The sequence below is a fragment of the Tachyglossus aculeatus genome, chromosome 8 (genome assembly GCF_015852505.1).
Source record: "Tachyglossus aculeatus isolate mTacAcu1 chromosome 8, mTacAcu1.pri, whole genome shotgun sequence".
In the NCBI taxonomy this organism is placed as follows: domain Eukaryota; kingdom Metazoa; phylum Chordata; class Mammalia; order Monotremata; family Tachyglossidae; genus Tachyglossus; species Tachyglossus aculeatus.
Window position 1 is genome coordinate 32,338,967 of NC_052073.1, and position 6,287 is coordinate 32,345,253.

The 6,287-nt window shown below is 49.8% G+C and overlaps 1 non-coding gene across 1 annotated transcript; it reads right to left on the reverse strand.

Moving 5' to 3' along the window:
* Nucleotides 1–5,926: 5,926 nt before the first annotated feature.
* On the reverse strand, nt 5,927–6,064 carry LOC119931970. The gene has a single exon (XR_005452262.1). It is a non-coding gene; the product is annotated as a small nucleolar RNA SNORA7 (small nucleolar RNA).
* Between the last annotated feature and the right edge of the window lie 223 nt (nt 6,065–6,287).

Here is a 6,287-nt window from a genome sequence, read left to right on the forward strand (position 1 = left end):
CATAGGCACACAGCTGACAAGCGGCGGAGCCGGGATTAGAACCCATTGCCTCCTACTCCCAAGCCCGTGCTCTTTCCACTGAGCCATGTTGGGTAGGTACTGTCTCTATACGTTGCCAACTTGTACTTCCCAAGTGCTTAGTACAGTGCTGTGCACACAGTAAGCGCTCAATAAATACGATTGATTGATTGAGGGGAGGGGAAGTTGAGGCTGGGCCTCCCTGGATCCCCCTGAGGAAGGTGAGAGGGGAGGGGAGGCTGAGGCTGGGTCCAGGTGGGCTGGAGAGTGAGACACAAGAACAAGAGGGGTTGGGCAGGGTGTTCTGGGGGCAGCCTGATGCTAAGCCATGGAAGCCACCCTGAATCCTGCTACCTGGCATGGCTGTGTCTGGTCCCTCCTGGTGTCTTCCCTTCCTGTAAATCAGTCAACTAATGGTATTTATTGAGCGCTTACTAATAATTGTGTTTGTTAATGTGCAAAGAACTGTGTTAAGTGCTGAAACTGTGCTAAGTCCTCTCCTCTAGTTCTCTGCTTGAGCCCCTCCAATCTGGCTTCCACCCCCTTCACTCCACAGGAACCTCCCTCTCAAAGTTCACCAATGATCTCCTTCTTGCCAAATCCAATGGCCCCTACTACATCCTAATCCTTCTCTACTTCTCAGCTGCTTTCAACACTGTTGAGCATCCCCTTCTCCTGGAACCATTATTCAACCTCAGCTTCACTGACACTGTCCTCTCTTGGTTTTCCTCCTATCGCTCTGGCCTTTCATTCTCAGTCTTATTCACGGGCTCCTCCACTGCCTCCCACCCCTTAACTGTGGGTGACCCTCAAGGTTCAGTTTTGGGTCCCTTTCTATTCTCCATCTACACCCAATCCCCCGGAGATCTCATTCACTCCCACGGCTTCAACTACCACCACTGTGGGGATGATTCCCAAATCTACATCCCCAGCCCTGATCTCTCCCCCTCTCTGCAGTCTTGCATTTCCTCCTGCCTCAAGACATCTCTACTTGGGTGTCCTGCAGTCCCCTCCAACTTAATGTGTCCTAAACAGAACCCCTTATCTTTCCACCCAACCCTGTCCTCTCCCTGATGTTTCACTGTAGACCGCCCCACCATCCTTCCTGTCTCACCAGCCCGTCATCTTGGCATGACCCTTGACTCCTCTTTCTCTCATTCAACACACATATTCAGCCTATCACTAAATCCTGTCGATTCAGCCGTCATACTTCACTCTGCTCCTGTCCCAAGGTGACCCTGGGGTACCGGCCATCTCAAGGTCAAATGCTATCTTGTGGCCACCTGAGCCAGCAGGCGGAACTCGGAAGTGAGGGTGGGACACCATCCCCACAACCGAAACCGCCAGATTTACAGCCCAAGCTGGGAATGCAGAAGGTGTCCCTCACTCCCATGCCAATCAAATTAGGTATGGAGGAGGGGTGAGGGAAAAGATTGGATAAACTGAGTCCAGAAGCTGGAATAGCCAAGGAGCACAGGTAATAAATACCTGTCGCCTCTGATCTTCTGGCGGCAGAACACTGAGACTAGTGACTCTACACTCACTCCCTTGGTGACCTCATTCGCTCCCACGGCTTCAACTATCATCTCTACGCTGATGACACCCAGATCTACATCTCTGCCCCTGCTCTCTCCCCCTCCCTCCAGGCTCGCATCTCCTCCTGCCTTCAGGACACCTCCATCTGGATGTCCGCCCGCCACCTAAAGCTCAACATGTCGAAGACTGAGCTCCTTGTCTTCCCTCCCAAACCTTGTCCTCTCCCTGACTTTCCCATCTCTGTTGACGGCACTACCATCCTTCCCGTCCCACAAGCCCGCAACCTTGGTGTCATCCTCGACTCCGCTCTCTCATTCACCCCTCACATCCAAGCCGTCACCAGAACCTGCCGGTCTCAGCTCCGCAACATTGCCAAGATCCGCCCTTTCCTCTCCATCCAAACCGCTACCCTGCTCATTCAAGCTCTCATCCTATCCCGTCTGGACTACTGCACCAGCCTTCTCTCTGATCTCCCATCCTCGTGTCTCTCTCCACTTCAATCCATACTTCATGCTGCTGCCCGGATTATCTTTGTCCAGAAACGCTCTGGGCATATTACTCCCCTCCTCAAAAATCTCCAGTGGCTACCAATCAATCTGCGCATCAGGCAGAAACTCCTCACCCTGGGCTTCAAGGCTGTCCATCACCTCGCCCCCTCCTACCTCACCTCCCTTCTCTCCTTCTACTGCCCAGCCCGCACCCTCCGCTCCTCTGCCGCTAATCTCCTCACTGTACCTCGTTCTCGCCTGTCCCACCGTCGACCCCCGGCCCACGTCATACCCCGGGCCTGGAATGCCCTCCCTCTGCCCCTCCGCCAAGCTAGCTCTCTTCCTCCCTTCAAGGCCCTGCTGAGAGCTCACCTCCTCCAGGAGGCCTTCCCAGACTGAGCCCCTTCCTTCCTCTCCCCCTCGTCCCCCTCTCCATCCCCCCATCTTACCTCCTTCCCTTCCCCGCAGCACCTGTATATATGTATATATGGTTGTACATATTTATTACTCTATTTATTTATTTATTTATTTATTTATCTTTGTACATTTCTATCCTATTTATTTTATTTTGTTGGTATGTTTGGTTCTGTTCTCTGTCTCCCCCTTTTAGACTGTGAGCCCACTGTTGGGTAGGGACTGTCTCTATGTGTTGCCAATTTGTACTTCCCAAGCGCTTAGTACAGTGCTCTGCACATAGTAAGCGCTCAATAAATACGATTGATTGATTGATTGATTGAGACGCGCAGCAGCCGCAGCCATAGCAGCAGTGGCCCACCTGTCTTTCCCTGCCCAGTACGCCAGACGGCCGCTCTGCAACCAGAACCAACACACTGAGGGAAGGGCCGCGGGATGGGTGAGTGTCTCACTAAACATTCGTGGGTGGGAGCCGGGTGCCCTGCTGCGGACGGGTAACAGAAGTGGATTCCTCCCGTGTAGGGAGAGCACATGGTGAGAGCTAGCCGCCCACCACGTGTGCGGGTAACGTAATGGATTCTTCCCGTGTGGGAAAGCAAGTGGATTCCTCCCGTGTGGGAAAGTAACCGCATACAAACTGTAAGGGAATTCCTCCTGGGTGGGACCTGGGGGCTCTGCCACGCGCGAGTAACTTATGAGTGTGTTTCTCCCATTAGGGAAGCTCTAATATTGCTAATTAATCACATTCCTCCCGAAAGGGAAGTTCAATTCATTGTGCCTAAACAATTAAATAATTCAATTCACCGCGCGGAATAGATTTTATATAAAATTCAGGCTTTCCATCCCTCCACCACGCCGGTTACCAAACGAACCCGTCCCTGAGTGACGGGTGACAGCTACCCTGATCATTTTTCTAAAAAAAATTAGATCCACATCTCCCCATCCTCAAAAACCTCCACATCAAATGGAAAGTCTTTATCATTTTGGCTTTGTCAGCCTGCTTCTTCTGACTTTACTAATTTCCTCCTCAAGTCCAGCCCTCACACTTCACTCCTCTAATGCCAGCCTACTCACTGTAACTCCATCTCGTTCAATCATTTATTAATTCATTCAATTGCTTTATTGAATGCTTACTGTGTGCAGAGCACTGTACTAAGCACTTGGGAAAGTACAATACACCAATAAGCCAACACGTTCCCTGCCCACAACGAGCTTACAGTCTAGACGGAGGGAGACAGACGTGAATACAAATAAAGTTACAGGTATGTATGTAAGTGCTGTGGGGATGGGAGTTGGGGAAGAGCAAAGGGAACAAGTCAGGGTGACGCAGAAGGGCGTGGGAGATGAGAAAAGATGGGGCTTAGTCTGGGAAGGCCTCTGGAAGGAGATGTGAGTTGGATTTGAGGAGGGAGGGGCGTTCCAGGCCAGAGGCGGGACGTGGGCTAGGGGTTGATGACGAGATAGGAGAGACCGAGGCACAATGAGAAGGCTAGCACTAGAGGAGCGAAGTGTGCAGGCTGGGCAGTAGAAGGAGAAAAATGTCTTTCTTGCCACTGACTCTTTGTCCACATCGTCCCTCTGGCCTAAAACCCCACTCCTTTTACATGCAACAGCCTGCCACTCTCCCCACTTTCAAAGACTTATTAAAGCTACATCTCCTCAAGAGGCCTTCCCCATCTAAGCCCTCATTTCCTCTACTCCCTCTCCCTTCTGTGTCACCTACACACTTGGATCTGTATCCTTTAAGCACATGACACTCACCCACCCTTAGCCCTACAGTGCTTGTGTACATATTCGTAATTTATTTAACCTTCTGTCTCCCCCTCTAGACTGTAAGCTCCTTATGAACAAGGAACATTTTCATCAATTCTGTTGCATTGTAATAATAATTATTATAATAATAAGCACAGTATTTGTTAAGCACTTAATAAGTACAGTATTTGTTAAGCACTTACTGTGTGCCAAGCACTGGGCTGGATACAAGCAAATCGGGTTGGACACAGTCCCTGTCCCACATGGGGTTTACAGTCTCAATCCCCATTTTACAGGTGAGGAAACTGAGGCACAGAGAAATCAAGTCACTTGCCCAAGGTCACACAGCAGACAAGTGGTGGAGCCGGGATTAGAACCCACAACCTTCTGAATCCCAGCCCTGTGCTCTATCCATTAAACCATGCTCCTTCCCAAGCACTTAGTTGCCCACAGTAAGAACTTAACACATTCCATTGATTGGTTTCAGAGCACTGCACTAAATCACCATAATCCTGATTTCCAGAGTCAGTCTTCCCCTAGGATTGCTCTCCTGGCTCCCATCCCATAACCCTGTATCAGGACCAAGCTCTACTACATCCATATCTACATTTGGCGAAAAAGGCAGCTCCCATCTGGGTCATTGCCAAGAGTCCAATCAGCTGGTGATCGGAAGGTGATCAGAACCTGAACGTCAGAAGGACCTGGCTTCTAATTCCGGCTCTGACAATTGTCTTCTGTGTGACCCTGGGCAAGGCACTTCACTTCTCTGTGCCTCAGTTACCTCAGCTGTAAAATGGGAACTAAGACTGTAAGCCCCATGTGGGGCATAGAGTGTGTTCAATCTGATAAATATGATTGAGTGAATGATAACTTGTATCTACCCCAGCACTTAGTAAAGTGCCCGGCACATAGTAAGTACTTAAAACAAATACCATTTAAAAAAAAACTTGGTTGGGAGGGCTGGGCCATGGAGGGGCAGGAGTAGAGTGAAAGGGGAAGGAGAAGATTCAGGGCCCCAACAAGTTGGACAACTGGGGAGAGTTGAGAAGAGCATAACTCCTCGGGAGAAAGTGGATGTCCAGAAAAGGGCCCAGGAACAGGTGCAGGAACACTTGGGTGCAGCTCAGATATCTCTCCACATCAATCAATCAATTACGTGTTGTGCGGTTGCTGTGTTCAGTAAAGCAGTAGGAGACACGATTCTGCCCTCAAGGAACTTAGTCTAGTGCGAGGAGTCGGATATGTAAATACATTTCAGATGGGAGAAAGTAAGACTACACAGTAAGCGCTCAGGAAATACGATTGAATGAATGAATATAAGCTACATTTAGAAGTGCTTAGGGGGCTGTGGGAACTTGAGTGCTGAAGTGGCACGGAAGTTCTGACATGGCGGTTGGGGGATATAAAATAGGGAGAAGAGAGATTATTCAAGAAAGTCCTTCCCGATCAATGGTATTTACTGAGTGTTTATACTGTTCAGGGCACTGTCTCATCTTGTCTTATGCCGTCGAGTCATTTCCGATCCATAGTGACACCACGGATGCATCTCTCCCAGAACGCCCCATTTTCCATCTGCAATCATTCTGGTAGTGTATCCATGGAGTTTTCTTGGTAAAAATACAGAAGTGGTTTACCACTGCCTCCTTCTGTGCGATAAACATGAGTCACCACCCTCGACTCTCTCCCGTGCCACTGCTGCCCAGCACAGGAGAGTTTTGATTTGTAGCAGATTGCCTTCCACTCGCTAGCCACTGCCCAAGCTAGGAATTGGATGGGTGTGCCTCTGCTTGACTCTCCCTCCCATAGCCGAGACTGGTAGAGTACTGAAAACTCTCCAGGTGCGACCCTAAGAAGGGAAGGAAGACTGGTACAGTATTACCTTTTAGGAAAAATTAACTGGACAACAAAATGAGATGGGCACCAGAGACTTGAGTCAGGGAGGCCAGTGGGAAAGCTGACGTCAAGCCAGAATATAAGTACCTGGACCAGAATTGTGGAGAGGAAAGATCCTGGAAATGTTGTAGAGGAAGAACCAATGGGATTTTGTGATGGTCTGAATGTGGGGATTGAAAGAGAGGA